General features: G+C 48.1%; 1 protein-coding gene across 1 annotated transcript in view; it reads right to left on the reverse strand.

Moving 5' to 3' along the window:
- carhsp1 (calcium regulated heat stable protein 1) overlaps positions 1 to 15,660 on the reverse strand; it is a 91,920-nt gene extending 76,260 nt beyond the window's left edge. The window contains exon 1 of the mRNA XM_080206652.1: positions 15,427 to 15,660. The gene's annotated coding sequence lies outside the window, so the exon portion shown is untranslated. The remainder of the gene's footprint in view (positions 1 to 15,426) is intronic.
- Between the last annotated feature and the right edge of the window lie 2,624 nt (positions 15,661 to 18,284).

An 18,284-nucleotide genomic window follows, 5' to 3' on the forward strand; every position in this document is an offset into this window, starting at 1 on the left:
TGAAGGCAGTCACTTTTATGTAGGCAATGCTGCACAGCAAGGACAACTGATGAGTTAGATGAAGAACTTGTTACATAACTGTGAGGAGAATGCAGAGATGCATTAGTATGATTTGATAAATTAATTAAGTGGGCAAATGCATGGCAGATACTGTATAATGTGGATAAATGTGAGGTTATCCACTTTGGTAGCAAAAACAGGTTTACCAGACTGATTCCTAGGATAACGGGACTGATATATAAGGAGAGATTGAGTTGATTAGGATTTTATTCGCTGGTGTTCAGAACAATGAGGAGGAAATCTCAGAATTCTAACAGGACTAGATAGGATAGACGCAGGGAGGATGTTCCTGATGGTGGGCAGTCCAGAACCAGGGGTCAAAATCTGAGGACCTGGAGTAACCTTTTATGACTTCAATGAGGAGATGTTTCTTCACACAGAGAGTGGTAAGCCTATGAAATTTGCAATCACAGCAAACAGTTGAGACCAAAACATTTTATGTTTTCAAGAAAGAGTTAAATATAGCTCTTGGAGTGAAAGAAATCAAAGGAAATGGAGGGAAGGCTGGAATAGGCTATTGATTTGGATGATTAGCCATGACCATAATGAATAACAATATAACATATGACTATATGCTTCCATTACAGCAAGTCCTGGAGGGGTCGGGAATACACAAACACATTAATTTGTTGCACAGAAGATTTAATGTTCAATCTAAAGTCCTTCTGGGGAGGAAATCTGCCAATCCACCCAGTCTGGCCTATATGAGCCTCCAGATCCACAGCAATGTGGCTGATGCTAACTGCTGCCTGAAATGGCCTAAGACACAGAATTGCACCAAGCCGCTCAGAAAAACAAAACACTGTAGATATACTTACATAACATGGATTTCAGCAATTCAGCAAGGCAGCTCACCACTCTGGGGAGCCAGTGGCATTGTGGTATTGGTCTGGACTAGTAATCCAGAAGCCCAGGGTAATTCTCTAGAGACCTGGGTGACTGGTGAAATCTCAACTCAATAAAAATCTTGAATCAAAAGTTGAATTATAAGCATGAAACCATTGTGTGTTATTGTAAAAGCTCATCTGATCCATTAATGTCCTTTGCAGAAGGAAATCTGCCATCCATACCTGGTCCGGCCTACGTGTGACTCCAGACCCACAGCAGTATGGTTGACCCTCAGATGCCCTCTGATATGGAGGGTAGTTAGGGATGGGCAATAAATGCTGGCCCAGCCAGCGATGCCCACATCCTGCAAATGATCTCAAGTGGCAATTAGGGAAGGTTAATAAACACTAACCTTGCCAAGAATGAAAGAAAGAAAATGGCCAATATTAGTTACTAACTGGAATAAGGAAAATTAATCAAACAGAATGCAATTCATAATAATGGAAAGATTGGCTGTGTTTATTTAAAGCTGCTTTAACAGACCAATAGCAAGTTCTTTTGCTCTGTTGCAATGCTTTAAAGCTGCAGTACAAAATGTGCTGATTTATTAACAAAATTACTTTAGGAACTTTATCTGATAGTTATTTTGTCAAATAGGCCTTGAAATTATGTCATGCAAACACAGAAGTACCAACGCTAAATCACTATCTGAAGGTTTTTTGTTCAAAGGAGATATTAAGTCACGACACAATGCCGGAATGTGGGCCATGTAAACATTCACCTTTCACCTCTTGTGCCCAAGGGTCACACCCAACAGACTGATGGTATTAAAATCTCAGTTTGCTGACAAGTAAGTGGTTATGCAAATGAGTCCTTAAAGTCTCAGTCAGTTCCTAATAGGCACAGACAGAAGAAAAGCATACCTAACTCATCACTGATTAACAAACTCAGAGAGGGATCAAAAGGTTGGCTGGTGCAAGAAATTGAAAATAAAATGTCATACTCATGTAATCACTTGAGTTTAGACTGAAGCACATTGGTGGTGCAATACAGAGGTTATGTTCTGTATCCAGCTGTACTATATCTTGACTTGAGAGTGCTCAGTCTTACCATGGATGAACTCCAGTATCTTAATGAGCAGAAAATAGCCAAAACGTGCAGTTAACAGCATAAAAAATTGACTTCATATAACAGCCAAATGTTTCACAAAGTCATTGTCAAGATCATAGCACACATTTCAAATTAAGAGACCAATCTTTTTTTGAGGTAGTTTCCAAAACATTAAAGCTTAAAGGGCAACTTTGGGAGCATACATTGAAACAAGTTAATTGCTAAGTGAACACAAATTTGAGAAAACGCACACTTGCTGGAAATCAGCTTATTCAAAAAAAATGAAACAGAACAAATTGAACATGATGAAAACAATAAGATCTTTTGGGAGGATTACAATCTATAACTACAAAATAATAATCTGGGTATTAATCCTTCCACTAAGCTTTTGGAGAAGGGTATAGGGAGCACTGGAAGGGCTGCAATTTTTCAGACTGTCTTTGGCCCCCTTTTTATTTTTAAATGCTTTTTAATTATCACAGCTCTCTTGTAAGCAAGCAACTGAATATAGTAAAAACAGGTTTTTGTCAAAGAAGTAGTGTAAAAGTCAAGCATTCCTGAAATGAGGAGAACATCATAAAGGGAGAACCATAAATCCAAAGTTAACATACATTGAGTCGACTTGAACATAGGAAAAGATGCATTCAAGAAATTTGTCGGTGTACTAATATTTTTGTATAAAACACAGTTTTAGGAAAAGCACCCCAACAATCTGTGGCTTTATTCTATTCAGACAATTTGGGAAATTACTAGTGTTGTTACCGTTAGAAACAAAGATATATTCAATTAGAAATGGATCACCAAAATTGCCAATTTAGAAGCTATCTCTTGAAAGTAATATTTGGTCAGAAAAGTCAACATATTTCATGCCAGAAGCTCAGATTTTCCAATCAACAATACATTAACAACAATTTGAAATCTAGGCTAGGATATTAACAAGACCAGCAGACATGTGAAATTTTGATTCAATGGGGGCTGGTTATTTGTTAATTACATATTACTTCTGCAGCCCTATACCAACAAAAATATCTTGCAAAGATGATACTGTTTGTTTGGGTGTGTGTCATCATTTTTTTAGCGCTTTGAGTTACAACACCAGCCTGCCTTCCCCACCACACCTCCCTCCTGACCAACATCTCAATATTTATAGGGGCTCTTCAAACAAAAGCAGTTTAAAAAAAAATTGGTTCCCTAACAACAACATCAAAAAGAGACAGAAGGGAGAGAGAGAGAGGATAGAAAGTCAGCTGTCTTGAGTCTCAAAAGTCCCCAGTTACACCATTATAAATATATCTTTACAGGATTTCTCAAACAGAAAAGCATACAAGTTATCACATGCCTTATCTCACTTTGTTTGTATGAGAAAATACACAGAAACTACATCGTGTTTTCTTGAGTCATTGCAGCAACACCAGAGAAGATTTATCCTAATTATATGAAGTACAGTTGGAAGAATTAATCCAAGTGCTGGATGTTGCCAGCTAGGGGCTTAAAAACAAGAGAGGTTTGAACCGGTGAACAGGTTCTTCTGAAATTTTAATGATTTATTTGACTATATTTGCAAAAATAGTAACTTGACTGAATTCGCTGTGTAGAAAAGCTCTGAAGTTAGAGAGTCACCAATTTAATTTGAAGCCATTGGTATGAGGGCTGATTGATGCATCATGGACTTCACCATTTTATGTATATTTCTGTACATGGCGCACGTATTATTTGGCGATTTTCACGTCACAAAAAAAGGTGTACATAACTCCCTGGGGAATTCCAGAGGTACTGATGCAGGAAGCAGAAAGATAAATATTGCAGACAATCACTGGTTGGAACCAGATAAACAAGAATAGAGCCAGCAAGGCTTGTCCCACCCAGAACAATGGAGGAGAGGCATTGAAGTTGGTAGTCAACTATGACTACCAACTGGTCAGGTAGTATGAGAAAGGATAGTTCACCAAGATTATGGAACATTTGGCAATGAGCAACCAATTCAAGTGTCTGCCATAAACATTCAAGTCTATGTCACATGGACTACAGTTAAAGAGATGAAGGCCATAATGGGTCAATGATTAAGGCACTTGTGAGGCAGAGAGATGGAGAGAGAGAGAGTGTGTGAGAGAAAGAGAGAGAGATGGTTTAATGATAATAACGGCATCCAAGTGGACATTTGGGTGTGATTGAGCAGTCAGTAGCTGCAGAACAGCATCTGTTTATAAGATAGTTTCCTGATTTAATAGCTAAAAGTATAACAGAGCAGAAATGTGCTAAATATAATGAACAAAAGTCTAATGAAACTGATAATACAAACTGTTTTAACACTTCCTTTTTAAAATTACATGAGTGTAACTAGCTAAACCAACTCATTACATTATATCAAATTATGCTATCAAAACTTCTAAAATAATGTCTTATAAAGTACCAGAATAGGCAAACCATCTGTAGATGGTATGATCCAAAGATGGAACGTATTTCTAAAAGTAAATCAGAAAAATGCCCCCTATCCACTGGGAATGAAGTTCAGTAAGATGAACTAATGAGGAATGGGGCAAGACATGTCCTGCTTCATCACTTCTCATCAGCTCTAAACTAAAACCAGTTAACTTGGCAGCAAGATTAAGAAACTCTAGTCACCTATTTAAAACCAAAAATCCAGTGTTCTGATCTAGAAGCCATCTTTATAAGGAGTAGCATCCATTGCCAGTTGTGCTGAAGATGGTGATAACACCCACTTCCTGAACAGTGATAGTTTATGTATTAAAGCTGTTCTTCCAGAATTTTGACCCAGCGATTATAAAGGAGTGGTAATATATGCCCAGTCATAGAATCCCTACAGTGCAGAAGGAGGCAGTTTGGCCCGTCGAATCTGCACTGACAACAATCCCACCCAGGCCCTGTTCCTGCAGCCCTACATATTTACCCTAACACTAAGGGGCAATTTAGCATGGCCAATCCACCTAACCTGCACATATTTGGAGTATGGGAGGAAACCGGTGCACCAGGAGGAAACCCACGCAGACATGGTAGAACGTGAAGACTCCACACAGACAGTGACCCAAGCTGGGAATTGAACCCAGGTCCCTGGCACTGAGGCAGCAGTGCGAACCACTGTGTCACCGTGCCGCCCAAGTCGGAATGCGTTCCCATGCACTTGCTGACATGCCCTTCTAAATGGTAGTGCTCACATGTTTGAGTAGGTTCCATCAAATAAGTCATGATAAGTTGCATCATGTGGATAGTGCACACCACAGCAACAAATCCCCAGTGGTGAAATGAGTGAATATTTAAGGTAGTGGATGGGTTGACAATCAAACAGACTGCCTCAATCTATTGGGCTGAATGGTCTGTTTTCATACTGTAAATCCCATGCATTGGAGTGTTGTTGCAGCTATACAGCAGTCCAGGGGAGGTGATAGTGGTAATTTAATAACCCAGGGGACTTGGGATTCAAATCCCAGCATGGCAATGGTAGAATTTAAATTCAATTAATAATCAGAAAGTGAAAAATACTTGTTAGAATGAAACCGATGACAACTTTGTATTGAAAGTAATGTGACCAATGGGAACAAGAGGTCAGCTGATCCAGTAAATCATGGAACTAATTACAGAGTGATGTAATGGTCAGCTGACCAGCTGATTTATTATAAAAAAAGAAACTATGTAGAATTGTAGGGAGCTTGGAGTGGCCTAGGGTGAGACCCCAGTTTGGAGTAATGATGTTTCTTTATCAAAGCCTTTCTTTGATTTATAAGCTGGAGTAAGCATAACGTTTGTTATATTTTCGTTATCAGCATTTTTGAAGAATTCCTTCTAAAGAAACAATAGCCATCAGAAATGGTGACCATGAAACTATCATCTGGTTTACTAATGCTCTTTAATGGAAGAAATCTGCTATATCCCTACACAGTCTGGCCTACATGTGACTCCAGACCCACAGCAAAGTGGTTCACTGAATTGCCCTCTGAAATGATCTATCATTTCACTAAGTTCAAGGGCAATTAGTGTGAGCAACAAATGCTGGTCTTGCCAGTGATGCCCACATCCATACTCCATGACACTCCTGATTTACACATTGTAGGTGGAAGAAGCAGGTGGTAAGCCACTCAGCACAATACACCCAGATTGTAACATACATTAGGAGCCGTGGCAATTTTGTGGATGATCCAGAGGATCTCTAGTTAATGATGACATCTCACATGTTTATGTTGGGGATTGAATCATGGTAATACCACTGACAGGTAGTTGCATTATGTCTTGTAGGAAATGAGCTTATGACGCAAATAATACTTACCAGCTCAAGGCTGGATATTGTCCAGGTCTTGCTGTAGCAATGAATTGCAAATTTAACTGAACACTGTACAAAGCATCCCTACTCCTGACACCAAGATGGAGGGAAGATCTTTGGTGAAACAGTTGGAGAAAGCTGAACCTAGGATTCTGTCCTGATGAAGTCCTGAAATGGTTTCCTGGACTTGAAATGATTGGCCTCCCAATTTACAACCAGCTTCTTGTGCATTAGGTTTAGCTCCAGCTCCAAAGCACTTGAGTATTTTCCCCATGATTTCAACTGACTTCAATAATAGTGCACTCCTCAGCACCTTACTCAAGTTAAATGCTGTAGTCACCCTCATCTGATATCTGTAATTCAGCTCTTTTGTCCATGCTTGGATGAAGACTGTAATAAGGTCTGAAGCGGAATGGTCCTCAATCTGAGAATTAATGTGTACGATATTAGTGAACTTGATCACTTTGTTCCTCCTGCTTTGCTAATGTTTGGGCATAGACAGGTCTTGCTTTTTCTGCACTGAATATACCTGGCCAACTCTGTACATTGTCAGAGGTATAGCAGCTGTACTAAAGCAGCTTCAATAGAAGTGCAGCTAATTCTGAAGCTCAGGTCTTCAGCACTGCAGCCAAAATGTTGTCAGGATCTATATCCTTCGCTGTGACCAGTGCACTTAGTTTCTCAACACCATATGCAGTAACTCAAACTGCCTGAAGACTGACATCAATGACGATGTGGGCTTCTACAAGAAGCTGAGAAGAATCCTCCATCTCACACTTCAGGGTTGCAAACCCTATAGACTTGCCACTACTTGTGCTCGGATGCTGAGCTCTGCCATTGTTGAGGATGGGAATGTTCTTGGCACCTTCCCCTTGCCTCATCAGTTGCTTAACTGTCCATGAGCACTCACTAGATTAAAGGGTGACACAGTGGCACAGTGGTTAGCGCAGCTATTTCATGGTGCCAGGGACCCGAGTTCAATTCTGTTCTTGTGTGAATGTGTGGAGTTTGCACAATTCTTCTCGTGTCTGCATTGGTTTCCTCCTAGTGCTCCAATTTCCTCCCACAGGCTAGGTGGATTGGCTGTGATAAATGCAAGAGGTTATGGGGACAGGCCAGAGGGAAGGCCTAGGTGAGATGATGTATTAGAGAGTGGGTACAAAATTGATGGGCCCAATGGTCTCTTTCTGCACTGAGTTTTTATGGTTCTATTCTATAGATGCATTAGTGTGTGATCACTTGACTCTGGCTTTTGAATATTGATTCCAGTGTTCAGTATGCAGTTCTGTAAAAGAATCATTTAGCTCTGAAATGTTATCTCTGTTTCTCTCTCTGCAGATGCTGCCGTATCTGCTGAGTTTATCCAGCATGCTGCCCCTTTCACCCTGCTGTGTCGTCACACCAACTATCTTCACCATCTTCCACGCAGCAACACTCCACCCCAACATCCTGAAGCTCCCTGCTGGAGTGGAGGTAACCTAGCTGACAAGGAAGCTGTTAAACCTCGACGTCTCTAGGCCAGAAGCAAGACCGACCCAACTTCTGTTATCAATCTGCAGCACACAGACAATGCCTGTGCGTGCATACTCAGAGGTCGAGCTGCAAATCATCATGAACGCATTCACCAAGGCATATCAGAGAATGGGCCTCAGACTAAACAACCAGAAAACAAAGGCTCTCTACCAGTTGCATGTGGGGGTGCGTGGGGGGCACGCATGTGGGGGGATGTGGGGTGCATGTAGGGGGGTGTGGGGTGCATGTAGGGAAGGTGTGGGGTGTGTGTGGGGTGGGTGTGGGGTGGTGTGGGAAGTGTGGGGGCAGTGTGGGGCGGTGTGGGGGTGTGTGTGGAGGGGGTGTGGGGTGCGTGTGTGGGGGGGTGCATATGTGGGGGGGCCACACAAAACTGCCCGCCCAACCCCCAATGACCATTGAGATCCACGTTGTCCAGGGGCTCACCATGGATCTCAATGGTCATTGGGGGTTGGCCGGGTTGCGGGGGCAGTTTTGTGTGGCCCCCCCCACCCCTCCACCGCCCGCATATATGCACCCCACACACACACCCCACCACACCCCATGCATGCGTGGGTCATTTCCCATACCTCGGGAGCCTCCTCTTGACACAAGCAGACATTGACAATGAAATCCAACATTGACTCCAATGTGCCAGTGCAGTCTTCAGACACCAGAGGGAAGCAGTGTTCGAAGACTGAGACCTCAAATCCACCACCAAACTCATGGTCTAAAGAGCAGCCATGGCCCTACCTTCCTGTATGCATTCAGAAACATGGACAATGTACAGCAGACACCTCTAATCCCTGGAAAGATACCTTTTGTCTCTGCAAAATTTCGCAAATCCACTGGAAGAATAGGTATACCATCATGAGTGTCATCTCCCAGGCCAATATCCCCAACATCAAGGCACTAGTCATGCTCAACCAGCTGCAACGGGCGGGCCACATTGTTCGCATGCCTGACTCCTGAACCAAGTGTTCTACTTCAAGTTCCGCATTGGCAAGCGATCACTATAGGAGGGCAGAGGAAATGCTACAAGGACGCTCTGAAGACCTCTCTGAATAAATACAACATCCCCATCAACATGTGGGAATCACTTGTCTTAGAATTCACTAAGTGGAGAAGAAGCACCTGTGAAGGCACCAATCGCCTCAAGCATCACCGGGTAGAGCACACAGAGACCAAGCGTAAAGAGCGGAAAGAAGGCGCAGAATCCAGAGCGTCCCACCCACCGCACCTGTGGCAGAATCTGCGGCTCCACCGCAGAATACACCCCCTGGAGTGGAATCAAGTCATCCTCAATCCTGAGGGACTGCCAAAAAAGAAGGATTTTTTTTTCTGGTCACAACGGCACAGAAGAGGGAGATTAGAAAACTCCAGCTGGGGAACTGAGCACTCACAGCTTCCATCCCAACATTTCTCTGCTCCATAAGCAAATAGGGTGTTGGATTTGTACCTTTTTCAGTTTCTAACTGGGGTTAAAAAGGAAACAATGTCAGGGGGCTCATGCACACATTTATGTCCTCTGTCCCACTGAGCAAGAAGCTGCACCTTAGTAAGATGATTTCTCAAAGAGGAACAATTTTGTTGTCAGTGCTGTGGAAATTAAACAGTATGTTCTGCACAGTAAATGCTACTGTCTTTGAGCTTCCAGACAATTTTCACTTGGGCAGTGGGGAAGGAGAAAAATAACTTCCGCTCCCTGAGGAAAGAGTTCCAGGACTGAGGGCTGGAATATGAATTAATCATTCGGGAAGCCGATGATATAAAGTAGCCACGACATCAAGGGGGCAAAAGAAAGACTTTAAGAGAAATCTGTGGGGGTGTGTGGGGTGGGGGGAGTGGGGGGCAGGAGGATGTGTGCAGCGGTGGGGGGGGGGGGTGATGTAGATGGGGGGGGGGGGGGCAGGAGAGTTTATTGTGTGCGTGTGTGTGTGGGTGGGGGAGTTGTGTGTGGTGGCGGGGCTGTGTATGTGTGTGTGGGGGTGGGGTTGTGTATGTGGGGGAGTGTGTGTGGGGTAGAGGACTGGAGGTGTGGGGGGTAGGTGAGTGTGGAGGGTAGGCTGTGTGGGTGAGTATGTGTGTGCATGTGGGGAGAGTCTGGGGGTGCATATAGGGGGTGTGGGGGTGCGTGTGGGGGATTGTAGGGGTGCGTGTGGGGGTGCGTGTGGAGGGGTGTGGGTGGGGTGCAGGGGTGCATGTGGGGGTGTGTGGTGTGCATGTATGGAGGGGTGAGGGTGCGTGTGTGGGAGGGGTGGAGTGCGTGTGTCGGGAGTGGGGCTGCGTACATGGGGGGTGGGGCTGCGTGCGTGGGGGTGGGGCTGCGTGCGTGGGGGTGGGGCTGCGTGCGTGGGGGTTGGAATACATGTGTGGGTGAGTCAGGTGCGTGTGTGGGGGATGGGGTGCGTGTGTGGGGGATGGGGTGCGTGTGTGGGGGATGGGGTGCGTGTGTGGGGGATGGGGTGCGTGTGTGGGGGATGGGGTGCGTGTGTGGGGGATGTGGGGTGTGGATTTCTGTGAGTGGGAGGTGGAATGTGTGTGCGGGGTGGTGTGTATGGGGGGTTGTGCAGGAGTTGGGAGGTATGCGGGGTTTGTGGGATTGTGCAGGGGGTGGGTTTGTGAGGAGGAGGTGGGTTGTGTGCGAGTGGGGTTGTGGGTTGTGTGCGAGCGCGGGGTGGGTTGTGTGCGAGCGCGGGGTGGGTTGTGTGCGAGCGCGGGGTGGGTTGTGTGCGAGCGCGGGGTGGGTTGTGTGCGAGCGCGGGGTGGGTTGTGTGCGAGCGCGGGGTGGGTTGTGTGCGAGCGCGGGGTGGGTTGTGTGCGAGCGCGGGGTGGGTTGTGTGCGAGCGCGGGGTGGGTTGTGTGCGAGCGCGGGGTGGGTTGTGTGCGAGCGCGGGGTGGGTTGTGTGCGAGCGCGGGGTGGGTTGTGTGCGAGCACAGGGTGGGTTGTGTGTGAGTGGGAGGTGAGTTGTGTTGTGTGGGGGGGATGTGTGTATGAGGGGTATGTGTGTGTATGAGGAGTGTGTGTGTGTGGGGGGGTGTGTTTGCGGAGGGGTGTGTGTGGGGGGGGAATGTGTGTCTGTGTGTGTGTGGGGGGGGTGGAGGGGTGTGGATGTGTGTGTGGTGGTGTGTGTGTGTGTGGGGGGGGGATGGGGAGTGGATGTGTGTGTGTGTGTGTGGGGGGGGGGATGGGGAGTGGATGTGTGTGTGTGTGTGGTGGGGCGAAGTGGATGTGTGTGTGTGTTTGTGTGTCGGGGGGGTGAGTGTGTGTGTGTGTGTGTCAGGGGGGTGAGTGTGTGTGTGTGTGTGTGTGTGTGTGTGTGTGTCGGGGGGGTGAGTGTGTGTGTGTGTGTGTGTGTGTCGGGGGGGTGAGTGTGTGTGTGTGTGTGTGTGTGTCGGGGGGGTGAGTCTGTGTGTGTGTGTGTGTGTGTCGGGGGGGTGAGTCTGTGTGTGTGTGTGTGTGTGTCGGGGGGGTGAGTCTGTGTGTGTGTGTGTGTGTGTCGGGGGGGTGAGTCTGTGTGTGTGTGTGTGTGTGTCGGTGGGGGTGAGAGTGTGTGTGTGTGTGTCGGGGGGGTGAGTGTGTGTGTGTGTGTGTGTGTGTGTGTCGGGGGGGTGAGTCTGTGTGTGTGTGTGTGTGTGTCGGGGGGGGTGAGTCTGTGTGTGTGTGTGTGTGTGTCGGGGGGGTGAGTCTGTGTGTGTGTGTGTGTGTGTCGGGGGGGTGAGTGTGTGTGTGTGTGTGTGTCGGGGGGGTGAGTCTGTGTGTGTGTGTGTGTGTCAGGGGGGTGAGTCTGTGTGTGTGTGTGTGTGTCGGGGGGGTGAGTGTGTGTGTGTGTGTGTGTGTGTGTGTGTGTGTCGGGGGGGTGAGTGTGTGTGTGTGTGTGTGTGTGTGTGTGTGTGTCGGGGGGGTGAGTGTGTGTGTGTGTGTGTGTCGGGGGGGTGAGTCTGTGTGTGTGTGTGTGTGTCGGGGGGGTGAGTGTGTGTGTGTGTGTGTGTGTGTCGGGGGGGTGAGTGTGTGTGTGTGTGTGTGTGTGTGTCGGGGGTGTGAGTGTGTGTGTGTGTGTGTGTGTCGGGGGTGAGTCTGTGTGTGTGTGTGTGTGTGTGTGTGTCGGGGGGGTGAGTCTGTGTGTGTGTGTGTGTGTCAGGGGGGTGAGTGTGTGTGTGTGTGTGTGTGTGTGTGTCAGGGGGGTGAGTGTGTGTGTGTGTGTGTGTGTGTGTGTCAGGGGGGTGAGTGTGTGTGTGTGTGTGTGTGTGTCGGGGGGGTGAGTCTGTGTGTGTGTGTGTGTGTGTGTCGGGGGGGTGAGTGTGTGTGTGTGTGTGTGTGTGTGTGTCAGGGGGGTGAGTCTGTGTGTGTGTGTGTGTGTGTGTGTCGGGGGGGTGAGTGTGTGTGTGTGTGTGTGTGTGTGTGTCAGGGGGGTGAGTGTGTGTGTGTGTGTGTGTGTGTGTGTGTCAGGGGGGTGAGTGTGTGTGTGTGTGTGTGTGTGTGTCGGGGGGGTGAGTGTGTGTGTGTGTGTGTGTGTGTGTCGGGGGGGTGAGTGTGTGTGTGTGTGTGTGTGTGTGTGTGTGTCGGGGGGGTGTGTGTGTGTGTGTGTGTCGGGGGGGTGAGAGTGTGTGTGTTGGGGGGTGGGTGAATGTGTGCTGGGGTGTGTGTGTGTGTGTGTGTCGGGGGGGTGAGAGTGTGTGTGTGTGTGTGTGTCGGGGGGGTGAGTGTGTGTGTGTGTGTGTGTGTCGGGGGGGTGAGAGTGTGTGTGTGTGTGTGTGTCGGGGGGGTGAGTGTGTGTGTGTGTGTGTGTGTGTCGGCGGGGTGAGTGTGTGTGTGTGTGTGTGTGTGTGTGTCAGGGGGGTGAGTGTGTGTGTGTGTGTGTGTGTCGGGGGGGTGAGTGTGTGTGTGTGTGTGTGTGTGTGTCAGGGGGGTGAGTGTGTGTGTGTGTGTGTGTGTGTGTGTGTCGGGGGGGTGAGTGTGTGTGTGTGTGTGTGTCGGGGGGGTGAGTGTGTGTGTGTGTGTGTGTCGGGGGGGTGAGTCTGTGTGTGTGTGTGTGTCGGGGGGGTGAGTCTGTGTGTGTGTGTGTGTGTGTCGGGGGGGTGAGTCTGTGTGTGTGTGTGTGTGTGTGTGTGTCAGGGGGGTGAGTGTGTGTGTGTGTGTGTGTGTGTGTGTGTCGGGGGGGTGAGTCTGTGTGTGTGTGTGTGTCGGGGGGGTGAGTCTGTGTGTGTGTGTGTGTGTGTGTGTCGGGGGGGTGAGTGTGTGTGTGTGTGTGTGTGTGTGTGTGTCGGGGGGGTGAGTGTGTGTGTGTGTGTGTGTGTGTGTGTCGGGGGGGTGAATGTGTGCTGGGGTGTGTGTGGGGGGGGAGTCGATGTGTGTGTGTGTCGGGGGGGTGAGAGTGTGTGTGTGTGTGTGTGTTGGGGGGTGGGTGAATGTGTGCTGGGGTGTGTGTGTGTGTCGGGGGGGTGAGAGTGTGTGTGTGTGTGTGTGTGTCGGGGGGGGAGGTGAGAGTGTGTGTGTGTGTGCGCCGGGGGGGTGAGTGTGTGCTGGGGTGTGTGTGTGTGTGTGTGTGTGTGTCGGGGGGGGGGGGGTGAATGTGTGTGTGTGTGTGTGTCGGGGGGGGTGAATGTGTGTGTGTGTGTGTCGGGGGGGTGAGTGTGTGTGTGTGTGTCGGGGGGGGTGAGTGTGTGTGTGTGTGTCGGGGGGGGTGAGTGTGTGTGTGTCGGGGGGGTGAGTGTGTGTGTGTGTCGGGGGGGGTGAGTGTGTGTGTGTGTCGTGGGGGGGGTGAATGTGTGTGTGTGTGTGTGTCGGGGGGGGTGAATGTGTGTGTGTGTCGTGGGGGGGGGTGAATGTGTGTGTGTGTGTGTGTCGGGGGGGGTGAATGTGTGTGTGTGTCGGGGGGGGTGAATGTGTGTGTGTGTCGTGGGGGGGGTGAATGTGTGTGTGTCGGGGGGGTGAGTGTGTGTGTGTGTGTGTCGGGGGGGGTGAGTGTGTGTGTGTGTGTCGGGGGGGATGAGTGTGTGTGTGTCGGGGGGGGTGAATGTGTGTGTGTGTCGTGGGGGGGGGTGAATGTGTGTGTGTGTGTGTCGGGGGGGTGAGTGTGTGTGTGTGTCGGGGGGGTGAATGTGTGTGTGTGTATGTCGGGGGGGTGAGTGTGTGTGTGTGTCGGGGGGGGTGAGTGTGTGTGTGTCGGGGGGGTGAATGTGTGTGTGTCGGGGGGTGAGTGTGTGTGTGTCGGGGGGGTGAATGTGTGTGTGTCGGGGGGGTGAATGTGTGTGTGTCGGGGGGGTGAGTGTGTGTGTGTGTCGGGGGGGGTGAGTGTGTGTGTGTCGGGGGGGTGAATGTGTGTGTGTCGGGGGGGGGTGAGTGTGTGTGTGTCGGGGGGGGTGAGTGTGTGTGTGTGGGGGGGGGTGAGTGTGTGTGTGTCGGGGGGGGTGAGTGTGTGTGTGTCGGGGGGGGTGAGTGTGTGTGTGTCGGGGGGGGTGAGTGTGTGTGTGTGGGGGGGGGTGAGTGTGTGTGTGTCGGGTGGGTGAATGTGTGTGTGTGGGGGGGGGTGAGTGTGTGTGTGTGGGGGGGGGTGAGTGTGTGTGTGTCGGGGGGGGGTGAGTGTGTGTGTGTGTCGGGGGGGTGAGTGTGTGTGTGTGTCGGGGGGGTGAGTGTGTGTGTGTGTCGGGGGGGGTGAGTGTGTGTGTGTCGGGGGGGTGAATGTGTGTGTGTGGGGGGGGGTGAGTGTGTGTGTGTGGGGGGGGGTGAGTGTGTGTGTGTCGGGGGGGGGGTGAGTGTGTGTGTGTCGGGGGGGGTGAGTGTGTGTGTGTGTGTGTGTCGGGGGGGTGAATGTGTGTGTGTGTCGGGGGGGGGGTGAGTGTGTGTGTCGGGGGGGGTGAGTGTGTGTGTGTCGGGGGGGGGGTGAGTGTGTGTGTGTCGGGGGGGGTGAGTGTGTGTGTCGGGGGGGGTGAGTGTGTGTGTGTCGGGGGGGGGTGAGTGTGTGTGTGTCGGGGGGGGTGAGTGTGTGTGTCGGGGGGGGGGTGAGTGTGTGTGTCGGGGGGGGTGAGTGTGTGTGTCGGGGGGGGGGGTGAGTGTGTGTGTCGGGGGGGGTGAGTGTGTGTGTCGGGGGGGGTGAGTGTGTGCTGGGGTGTGTGTGGGGGGGGGGAGATGTGGACTTTGGGGAAGATGATCTAAATTGCGATTGCACAGAAATGGCGAATTATTCACTACCCCGAGCGAAGATAAAACACTGAACAATCTGCGGCTTCAACCTCCCAGACTTTAAAACAAAACTTGAATATGGAAGTGTCTGACTCTGGAGGGGGAGTGGGGGGAGACAGAGTTTATCCCACATCTCAGATGTTCAGATCTCTCTCTGCCTTTCCCCCCATTTGGCGCCAAGACCTGGGGGAAAACGGCCGACAAGAAGCTTCTCGCAAACGAGAAGAAATGAAAGCTCTCCATTCAGAGGAAAAGGGAGAAGCACGGCAGAATTAAACCGAAAGGCGACAAAGGGAAGCCGAAAGTTTCACATCAACAAAAAGAAAAGCCAGACACTCAGATATAAATCATGAAGCACAGAGAGTAACACTGTATTGTCAGGTAACAATATATTGTCAAATTGTTGCTACTTTTTTCGCACAGACACAGGTGAGACACATTGATAATTTCAGACAATTCTTACCTGAAACACTTTGGCTCAGTGCGAACCAGCTCCAGCCACTCACCAAATGCTTCTGCACACACACGCAGGGAGGGCAGACAGCCGCTCGCTGTTCCTGTGTGGACCTGACGTGAGAGGAAATTGTACCGTGTATTGTTTTTTTCAATTCCCCGAAATCCGTCCAGCTACATGGAAGCAACCGCAGGGGGCAAACTTCAGATTGAGCTGATCAGTTCCTGTGTGTAGGTGGCATTGTTTCAAACACAGCAGGGGACTCTGAGTAAGGGTAACAGTGTGAGTGACTGACCGAGTGAGTGAGTGAGTGACAGTCTGAGTGAGTAACTGAGTGACTGAATGAGTGACTGACTGACAGTGTGAGTGACAGTCTGAGTGACTGATTCTGAGTGAGTGACTGACAGACGGAGTGACTGATTCTGAGTGAGTGACTGACAGACTGAGTAAGTGACTGACTGAGTAACTCTGAGTGACTGACTGAATGAGTGACTGACAGGTAAGTGAGTGACTCTGAGTGACTGACTCTGAATGAGTGACAGATTGAGTGAGCGACTGTCTGACTGAGTGATTGACTCTGAGAGTGACTGACAGAATGAGTGAGTGAGTGCCACAAAGACTGGAATCGGCAATAAAGCAAAGACTTGGAATATTCAGGACAAAGAAACGTTACCTTTCAGTTTAGTTGAAAGGCATTTTTTTTAAGTTGCTGGCTCACTAGGAAATGTCAAATCAATCGAGTGTTTTTTTGATGGAAAGAGATCAGGATTAAAGTGTTAAAACACAAGAATTCCCTCAGACAAAACAGATAAACATTTTTTCTTCCATATTCAAAGGTCGATGATATTCCGTTCCTGATGAATCGACTGAATTTGTCAGATATTGACGTGTTTCCAGACAAGAATTGCCCTGCTCAATAAAATGCAGCGGGTTTCCAGGTGATGAATGGGTGCTTTTGCATAAGATGTCGTGGAATGTTTCCATAGCATTTGAAAAGTATTCTTAATGGATAATACCTTCTGCTAATTTGGTGCCTTTAACATGGTTAAACACTCTGAGGTGCTTCACAGGATCATTCACCCCCCACCCCCGGAAACAGTAGGTGACTAGATTGGCCAAAGGGATAAGTTTTTAAGGAGCACTTTAAAAAAGGAGAGATGGAGAAGTTCAGGAGAGGGCACTCTGCAGGTTGGTGCCTAGGGAGATTCAGGTATGGCCGCCAAAGGTGGCATGATTAAAATGACTAAGGTGGCCCAGTGGTTAGCACTGCTGCCCCATAGCGCCAGGGACTTAGGTTCAATTCCATCGTGGGTCACTGTCTGCGCAGAATGTGTACGTTCTTCCCATCTCTGCGTGGGCTTGCTCCTGGTGCTCCGGTTTCCTCCCACACTCCAAAAATGTGCTGGTTGGGTGCATTGGCCATGATAAATATTCCGTCAGTGTACCCAAATAGCGCCAGAGTGTGGCGATTAGGGGAATTTCATAGTAACTTCATTGCAGTGTTAATGAAAGCCTACTTGTGACACTAATAAATAAACTTTAAAATCAAGGATATGCAGGAAGGCCAGAATTACAGGAGCTCAAATCCTTTGGGTTATACTTGGATAAACATTTTTCTTGGGATGTGGGTGTCACTGGCTAGATCAGCACTGGTTGCTCATCCCTAATTGCCCTTGAGAATGATGGTGGTGAGCTGCTTTCTTGAAGTGTTTCAATCCATGTTTGTAGGAACACTCACAGTGTTATTAGCAAGGGAGTTCCAGGATTTTGACCCAACAACAGTGTCAGGAAACAGAGTGATCTATATTTGTATTGTTAAACATTAGAAATTAGGTATACATTCAAGCGGGGAAATAATTTAGTGTTTTTGTGTCGGGAAGGGTTCTAGTTAGATTCATGTTAGATAAAGGTGTTTTCATATATGGGGGTTTTTGGTTTCAGTTCAGACTATTGTGCTGTGAGAGAGTTTACAATGGGTAAAGTAAATCGATCTTGGAGAAAGTATGAGATGTTGCTTAGCAACCAAGGGCTATGTTTAGGGGAAGAGACTTGTTTTATGTTTTTAGCTTAACTGAACCAGAGCAGATAGAACTAGAAAGCTAAAGACAGAATAGGAGTAATGTATTATAATCAGACTTTTCATGTTTAATTTTTTTTGTTAAAAGCCAATTGGCAGTTCTCTGATTCTGTTCATCCGTGCTTTATAAAAGAAAGCATAAGTTACGCTCCTTGATCTCATTCTTGGCCTAATGCTGCCTTGATGTACAGGGCAGTCACTTTCACCTCATCTCTTAAGTTCAGCTGTTTTGTCCATGTTTGAACAAAGACTGTAATCGGTAGCCCCTGCAGAACCCCAAACTGAGCATCTATGACCAGGCCATTGCTGAATAAATGTTGCTTGATAGCATTGTTGATGAAATCTTTCATCATTTTATTCAAATGTGTTGGAGAAAGAGAAGAGTTTTATGCTCCTTAGGTTATTTTTATCAGAACACAAACTTAACCATTGTGTATGTCAATGTCAAAAGATTTGGAGTATGACTGAATGCAAACTACAACAACTTGTATTTATATAGCAGCTTTAACATAGTAAAACATCACAAGATGTTACACAGAAGCATTAACAAACAAAATATAACATCAGGTGTATAAGGAGATATTGAGGTAAATGACCAAAGGACAAGTCAAAGAGGCAGATTGTAAGGAGAGTTTTAAAGGAGGAAGGAGTGGCAGAAAGGTTTAGGATGCAAATTGCACAATTTAGGTCTTTGCAGTTGAAAGCACAGCTGCCAGTTTTAGAGTGATTAAAAGTTAGGAGGCTCAAAAGGCCAGAATTGGATTTCCATTAGAGGGTTATAGGACTGGAG

Source organism: Carcharhinus amblyrhynchos, chromosome 18 (genome assembly GCF_965287045.1).
Source record: "Carcharhinus amblyrhynchos chromosome 18, sCarAmb.v2.hapA, whole genome shotgun sequence".
Taxonomy (NCBI): Eukaryota; Metazoa; Chordata; class Chondrichthyes; order Carcharhiniformes; family Carcharhinidae; genus Carcharhinus; species Carcharhinus amblyrhynchos.